We start from the raw sequence: 7,545 nt of genomic DNA, 5'->3' as shown, positions 1-7,545 counted from the left end.
CAGGGCGGCAAGTACGTTACACGATTCATGTATTTGTGGTATCTGACATAATCGTTTGGGTTGTTCCTCAAAGGATGCAAGAGTGCAGCACGCTATACTTGAAACACTCATTTTCGTGATTCGGGTGGAAGTTTGACGTTTGTGAGAGTCTTTGGTTTTCCCTTCATCATTACGGGAAGTACGATCTTGCACCCAATCGCTTAGGTTTTCAGCGTGTTAGTTTTAAGTCGACACATGGACGTCGTTCGAGGTGAAACCAGATCCTTCTCTTGCATAGTTTTCTACACGTTGCGAGGACTCTGCGATGGCAGCATTTATCGCGCCTTCGATTTCCTTGACCCCTTATGATTTATGAACCCCCCTCAAGTGAAGGTTCACGTGGAGGAGATGAGAAGTCAACCCATCGGCTCCGTCCTTATCATGAGCGCTTTCGAGCACAGACAAAAATTGAAAGGCATGGGATAAGCGGGACGCGGGTGATTACTGGAGCTATGCTCGGTAGATAAGAGTCGCAAATCGTCGACGTTGTCGTCGTGCGGGGAACAGAGAAGCGTGTACCTAGTAGCCGTTCCGTCGAATGCCTCATCTGTGACAAAAAAAGGAAGGAATCGTCTCTCCGTGACGGAGGGGATGATTCTCTACGACGTGTTCTCGCAATTCAACGATTCTTTCGACCTGGACTGGCTCAGCTTCGTTTTGAATAATGGGCTTGCATCTGGTGATTTCTCCAACTCAACCAGACAGAGGAATGAAATCTCCATACGACTGATCCCCTTTCCACATGGGCAATTCGTCTGCATTATCATGTCCACCTAGGGGTTCTTCGTCGTCGTCGTCCGTTTCAGGTATTATGAAAGACGGACTTACTGACTCTGTCGTCGTCGTCGTCGTCATCTGAAAGGGACGACTGGGCTATTACCGAGATTCTCTATTCTAGCTTCGTGCTCTCTTTCTACGGCCACGAGCACGGCATCGATGGGGTCGTACTGACACTGGCACTGCGGTCAAACAAAATCAGTACGAGATTTCCCCACACGAACAATGCTCACTTTTCCCTTCAGTGAGGAACGCTTTGAGATTGATGATGACAGAGGATGGGGGTGAGTCCCTGTGTGTTCAGTGTCATGCAGAGACGGCGGCTATTGGTTCCTGAAAAAAAACAATACCATACATAGAATACACTCTCGCAGCAAGAGACGGGCAACTTACATTTTGCTCCACGAAACGTCTCACGTCGTGGAATGAATGCCCCTCGTGGGCTTCCTATCCATCGTCGTAGAACCAGAGCACCTTTTATAGTCGCTACATCGCTCTCCTCCTCCTCGCATTGCGACGGTGTCGTCTGTACTTTGACCACCCCGCCCCTTCCTCTTTCGCGCCTTTTTTCTTTGCGATGTCGCATATGACAATGATACCATCGACGTTGAATAAAACACTACACTAATGTCTAGCTAACACTCTGGACCGACTTCTATATGACGACGAGAAGATCCGGTGTGGGATTCGAACCCAGGAACCTCCTACACTGGACGCGACACACTAACACTAGTCTAATTCGTGCTGCATGACGTCCTTCTTATCGTAGAGCTCGTGTCTACACACGTCCAAACATGTTCAAGCACGTTCAATGACGTCATAGAGAAGTGAGAGAGGAACTAGTGTGTCCAGGGGCGACTTCGACGGTTCGCCGCCCATTTCTGACACGTCCAAAACGTGTACAAACACGTCTTAACATGTCCAAACACGTTCGATGACGTCACAGGAGAGTGAGAGAAAAGCTTTACTATAAAATGTCGAAGCAAACGTTTGATTGTCATTCTCGTGACATCATGATCAGCTTTGGTAGATCCTCGTAAGTAATACCCATGTCGTCATCATCGTCGAAATGATTGAAGAGTTTCGTTTCCAGTTTACAACACTTTTGCTGCACGTGAAGTCGTTTTTTCCCGCCTCACATATTTCGGGAGATTGGCAGCGCCCGCTTCTTCTGCACCAATTGCGGTGGATTGTGGTCCAAAGGTACGCTTCCTCGTTATTTTTTAATACGTTCTATAATTGCTCACATTTTTTTTTCAGAGCAAAAGCATTGGACTGACCGATTGATTCGCCTGTTTCTCGGCTGTCGGACGGTACCGTTCGACGTACGTTGTGAAAAGACTTTGACCTATTGAAGGAAGATGGAGAAGATGGACCATCAGTGTCACTCTGTGACTGAAGAAGATTGTACGTGTGTTTAAGATAAAAAAAAACACGCGTTTCTCACGCTCCTTTCGTTGTAGATTACGAATGGCTACTGACGAGAGATCTACCCCTGGTCCTAACCTTCAAGCCTCCTCCGAAGACCTTCTTTTTGCGGATCGGCGATCAGCTGACCACCTGTCGTTGCGGTGGCCTCTGGTCGAGAAACCCCAGCCATTGGTTAGACTCGAGCCTTCGTCCGTATTTGGGCTGTCTTCCCGGCTACGAAACCAAAGCTGGAGCCTAATTCATGTGTAACCGCTCACGATCAATAAAAATGATTGCCTACTCTCATTCCGTCTCAGTCATGACGCCCGAGCAGAGGTTTGCAATCTTTGTGCAAACGCGAATGTATCGGGACTTGCTGCGATTACGCGATTATATTCACGGCGATAGCTGCGAGGGTCACTTTCGCTGGATTCTCAAGACGATACCCTTACGTCTGTTCACCGTCAGTGGGAAGATTGCAAAGAAAATGAAGCGTTTCGTAGATTACAAGCTCGAGCTGTTGGAAAAGTATAGACGAGGAGAGACAGTCGACCCGTGTCTTATCAACGCGGGTTTCAACCGACCTATCGTCCGTCGCTACCTGGCTTCTCCACACATCCCTCGACGTCACGGTGACCGGCGACGACGAGCGTCGGTCAGCACGTTGGAAGATCGTCTTGCAAGCGTCTTGTGCATGTCGTGAAAAAAATAGACTATTTTACGAAACGAGTTCGCTCACGAGGAGACGTTTTATTGTTTCGTCATTCTCTTCGAGGTTACAGGAAAATATGGATACACAATTTTTCAAGCTGTAGCGTTTCGACATTGCGCGTGCTACGTAGGTACAAAAAACCCCGAGTAAGGCGAAAAGGGTGATTGAATACACTTGTCGTTATACTCGTCCACTGCAGGTAAAGGCCTTCGAAGGTTTGCTTCGATGGGGGAAAGTCCGTAGCTGTCGAAAAACACGGCAGACCCGTCGTAGTTTTTCAGGTAGAGCACCCAAGTGCTGCCCGCGCTTTCTTCGCTCTTCGGCATTGATGATTAAATAGCCGGGCTTGCGTAAAACGAAGGCTTCGTCGAAAGCGCAAATGCCTCTCAGCATGGAGGAAGCGAGGGGGTGCAGGGACACGAGTTCCAAGATGTCGCTCTCGTACATCTTTTCTATGGGAAGGTGACCGTACGGTCCTTGTCGACGCACATGAGCTTGGGACACTCTGAAATCAAGAGGACGGTGACCGCGTGTGGAAGGGCGGTTAGCGAAGCGTAATTGCAGGCAAATGTTTCCTTTTTCGCCACTCGTTCAAATGCGAAGGAGAACACTTGTCCACGTCCAAGTTGAAGTAGAGAAGGAACCCGTTCGTTTTAAAGCGCTCGTAGCTATACTTGAAATGTTTCTCACCCAGTTCTTGCAAGAAGTTAAAGTAGGGAATTTTGACGAGGCCGTTCTTAAAGTCGTACTCGGCTCGCACTTGCTGACCGTCAGTAGTATGGGATCAGCTCAACTGGCCCACAACTCTCACAGTGGCCTGGACGCCATTAATGAGCAATTAGAGCTAATTGGGACCCCCCCCCAGTAATTAGGACCCACCAGGGAGTCATTACACTAATTGGGGTGCATCTAGGACGTGTCCAGACCACTGTGTGAGTTGTGGGCTAGTTGAGCTGATAAAAAATAAAAAATAGGTAGAAAATAAAATGAAAAGATAGAGATAGAGTGGAGAGAAACAATTTATTCGAAAATCAACGATGCCGCGGCGAAGAAGCCGCTCCGCAACACCCGAGTGACCAGCACCCGCCATGTTGGTAGTTTGCACCCAGCAGTTGCAGAGATCGACGACAGGTGGCCACGTAGTTGCAAGGCATCACACCAGATGCCGCCACCGTCATAGCTCTAGACGAGAAAGACAGAACAAGATACTAGCGGCAGGTAAAAATGGCAGCACTGCTAAACAAGTCTAGGCATGCGAGAGAAAAGGTCTAACCGCTACTGCTAAACAGAAAAACAGTACACATCGGGGAAAAAGGCTCACGGGGGCGATCGCTTAGGCCTAACCACAAACACTATGCAGCTAACACAAGGCGGGAACCACACATCGCTAAACATGCGTCAACAGGCTTGCTCACCGCAAAACAAGTCTAAACATGCGAGAAAAGGCTTAACACGAGCGCGCTTGGGCATAACCTCAACACTACGCAGCTAACACAAGGCGGGAACCACACATCGCTAAACATGCGTCAACAGGCTTGGACACCGCAAAACAAGTCTAAACATGCGAGAAAAGGCTTAACACGAGCGCGGTCCACCGCTAAACACGGCAAACATACGAGAAAAGGAGCGCGTCAGATCACTCACCTTTTCCCCCGCGGCAACTTCCAGGCAGAAACTGAGCGAGCGCGGAGAACATACGTCTGCTCTCTACGAGATCCAGCCAGAAAGTGAGCGAGCGCGCGGAGCGCACGTCCGTCTTCCGCGACGGTCCGAGAGAAACTGAGAGAGGCGACGCGCATCGGCCGCTATGGATGCGCGCGCGCCCTCTGCTCCACCCGTCCGCGCATGCGCGCGCGCGCTGCTAGCTCCCTCTGCGCCGGCCGCGGGTGTTTTCGGTTTCGGCTCTCTGCTGCGCGCGCGCTCCTAGCGGCGACGGGTGGCTTTTCAGTTTCGCTTTCATTCTCCGTTCTTTGCGCGCGCGCGTTTATCTCTATAAAGGCAGCGCGCACCGCGCTCGCGTCATCACTACGTGAAGATGTTCAGCTACCACTCTTTACAAAACTGTTCCCGCACCCACGCTTCTTGGGAAGAAGTGGAGAAGGAATGTTTCAACGGCGAAAGTCCCCGCAACGAGCTCGTCATCACTGCTTTTCGCTACGTGATAGACATGGTAGGCTTTGGCAATATAGGAGAGATCTCGCCGGGGCCGCTGCAGGAGATGGTGCGTCGAATTTACGCCCGTTACAAGAACGTCTGCATAACGGTTCCTGACGGACCCCTGGGACTGATGAGCGAATTTGTGAGCTTGGCCAACGCAGAATTCAACTACATCGCTGCAGACATCGTGGACCTTCTCGCTCGTGCCATCGCTCATATTAAGCACGCCCTGCGGAAGCAGCGACATTTGCAAGCAGTCTACATCGTCAACTTTGTCACTGATTTATTGAAATACCGATTGGTTATTGACATGCAACGCATTAAACAGTCCGAATAACTTTGACGAGACTCTGTGTGTTCTTTCACTGAAACATCTTTATTGAATACATACAAAGGACTTGGTCGATAGATGCCTGCTCTTTCTTCCACGGCCACTCGATTCACAAAGGCGCTCACGGTCTCCCTTGCCCAATGCTGTACAAGGAGGGGTCGTACTGCTATACAGGAAGGCAGTTGGGCCTAACGGGGAGGTTGCTGGACGGCGTTTCCTGTGCTGCATGATATGCGACGACAGCGGTTCCTGAAAAAAACAATGTCATACATAGAATACACTCTCACAGCAGAGACGGTCAACTTACATTTTGCTCCACGAAATGCCTCGCGTCGAGGATGAATGCCCCTCTCACAGCAGAACCACTCGACTTACATTTTGCTCCACGAAACGACTCTCGTCGTGGATGAATGCCCCTCGTGGGTTTTCGATCAACCGTCTCCTCCCCCCTGTCATTGCGCTGATGGCGTCTGTACTTTGGACACCGCGCCATGTCTTATTCGACGCCTTTGCAATAACGCATAGGATGTCGACGATGTCAACCAAACGAAAAATGAAAGAAGGTTTTAATTTAACCCCAATTTGAAATAATTCTCCCTTTAAGAACTCCTTAATTTTGTATAATCAACATGGTCTCTAATGAAATTCGTGTTATACACGAATTCTCCCCCCCGTTTTGGAATAATCTAACGAAAAATGAAAGAAGGAGTTCAATTTTGAATAAGGCCAGATTAAAATGTACCCCCCAAATGTTCCCCATTACGCCTAATCAGAATTCATATTGGACATAAATTCTCGTCCCTCCCAATTTTGACTGGTGCGGGGGACGCCCCACAATTCCCCATTAAACCTAATCAGAATTCATGTTGGCCATGAATTCACGCCCTTCCCGAATTTTGAATAATGCGGGCGATGCTCCCCCTAATTTTGAACTTCGCGGAGCCTAATCGGACCTCATGTTAGGCATGAAGTCCCTCCCCCCAATTTGAAATAATTCTCCTGTGTGTACCTAGCAAATAGAGAAAAGGAGGCATTAATCAAACATCGATCTAAACACATACAAATGCACTTACCTCCTGCGCAAGCAGACCGAACGTTGTGGTGGTGGTGACATCGTCGACATCATCATCTTTAACTGCGGTCTATCCCACGCTCGCTTTTATACGCAGGATCTGTGGTTTCCTATTCTCCTATTGTATTGGGGCAGACAGAGAGAGAGAGAGAGAGAGTCGCGTGATGCGAAAGACGATATGCGTTTATTGGCTGACGTGTTTACATGGGTGCTTCATGGTCTTCTATAAGAACCCAGGGATCCAATCTAGTAATAAAGAACCCGAATAAGGATTCTACGAATAAAAACCACAATCGAAAAACACTCACGGTATTTGACTCGCCATCCAGCGTTCAGCGAGTTCTCTCCAACCCGCTGCACTCGCTCTGTTCCACTGGTGCACCAGGGAGTAGAGGAGGTGCTCCGCTTCCCCGAAGCTTAAAGGAGCAGTACCTTCTAGCGGTAAAGTATGCTCCTCTAAGCTTCGGGGCACTCTGAAAAAGAGCTCCCCCTCTAGTCCCCGCTGCACAGCGATTTCTCGCCACTCCCTGCCGTAGCACGCCATGAGCACTTCTGTGGTGGCCGTCTCAATGTCTTCTTCGTCTACGATGGCGAACGCTTGCAAAAACGTCTCCATATCCAAGCGGGGCACATCTCCCCCCGCACCGGGGATCAACTGGAAAAATAGCTGCACAATGTGTGTCACAGTGAAACCTACAGAGGAACGTTAGGTATTAGAAAAATAACTATTTCTAAACAAGAAGAGATAGAGAAAAACTTACCAAACGGCGGACGAATGTGGACCAGAAGGTCCAAAATCGTTTGGAACGTATGCAGCATTTTCTCGGGACTCTTGATTCGAGAATAGTGGACAAGGGGGGTACAGGGGATGACCATCTTATAGTACAGGGTTCTCACGCTCGCACTAACCCCATTCACGTCATATCCATCGATTACGTAAATCGCCACTTTGCGTCTGTGACAAGATGCCGCCCTTTGTTCCTCCAATATCGTGCGAGGAGGAGGAGGGGAGACACAGGGGGTTCGAGACCAGACACGTTCAAGGAC

General features: G+C 49.3%; 3 long non-coding RNA genes across 4 annotated transcripts; all 3 read right to left on the bottom strand.

Moving 5' to 3' along the window:
• Positions 1–3,939: 3,939 nt before the first annotated feature.
• On the bottom strand, positions 3,940–4,762 carry LOC135373172 (uncharacterized). Its single transcript, XR_010416312.1, has 2 exons — positions 4,583–4,762; positions 3,940–4,120 (listed from the first exon to the last, which is right to left on the bottom strand). It is a non-coding gene; the product is annotated as an uncharacterized LOC135373172 (long non-coding RNA).
• A 688-nt stretch (positions 4,763–5,450) lies between these two features.
• On the bottom strand, positions 5,451–6,527 carry LOC135373173 (uncharacterized). Of its 2 annotated transcripts, XR_010416314.1 has the most exons (3): positions 6,500–6,527; positions 5,734–6,435; positions 5,451–5,675 (listed from the first exon to the last, which is right to left on the bottom strand). It is a non-coding gene; the product is annotated as an uncharacterized LOC135373173 (long non-coding RNA). The 2 variants fall into 2 exon arrangements; XR_010416313.1 differs by having other exon boundaries at positions 5,451–6,435.
• A 135-nt stretch (positions 6,528–6,662) lies between these two features.
• LOC135373174 (uncharacterized) lies at positions 6,663–7,115 on the bottom strand. The gene is made up of 2 exons (XR_010416315.1): positions 6,807–7,115; positions 6,663–6,744 (listed from the first exon to the last, which is right to left on the bottom strand). It is a non-coding gene; the product is annotated as an uncharacterized LOC135373174 (long non-coding RNA).
• Between the last annotated feature and the right edge of the window lie 430 nt (positions 7,116–7,545).

Source organism: Ornithodoros turicata, unplaced genomic scaffold (genome assembly GCF_037126465.1).
Source record: "Ornithodoros turicata isolate Travis unplaced genomic scaffold, ASM3712646v1 Chromosome215, whole genome shotgun sequence".
Taxonomy (NCBI): Eukaryota; Metazoa; Arthropoda; class Arachnida; order Ixodida; family Argasidae; genus Ornithodoros; species Ornithodoros turicata.
This window is presented reverse-complemented; position numbering and strand designations above follow the sequence as displayed.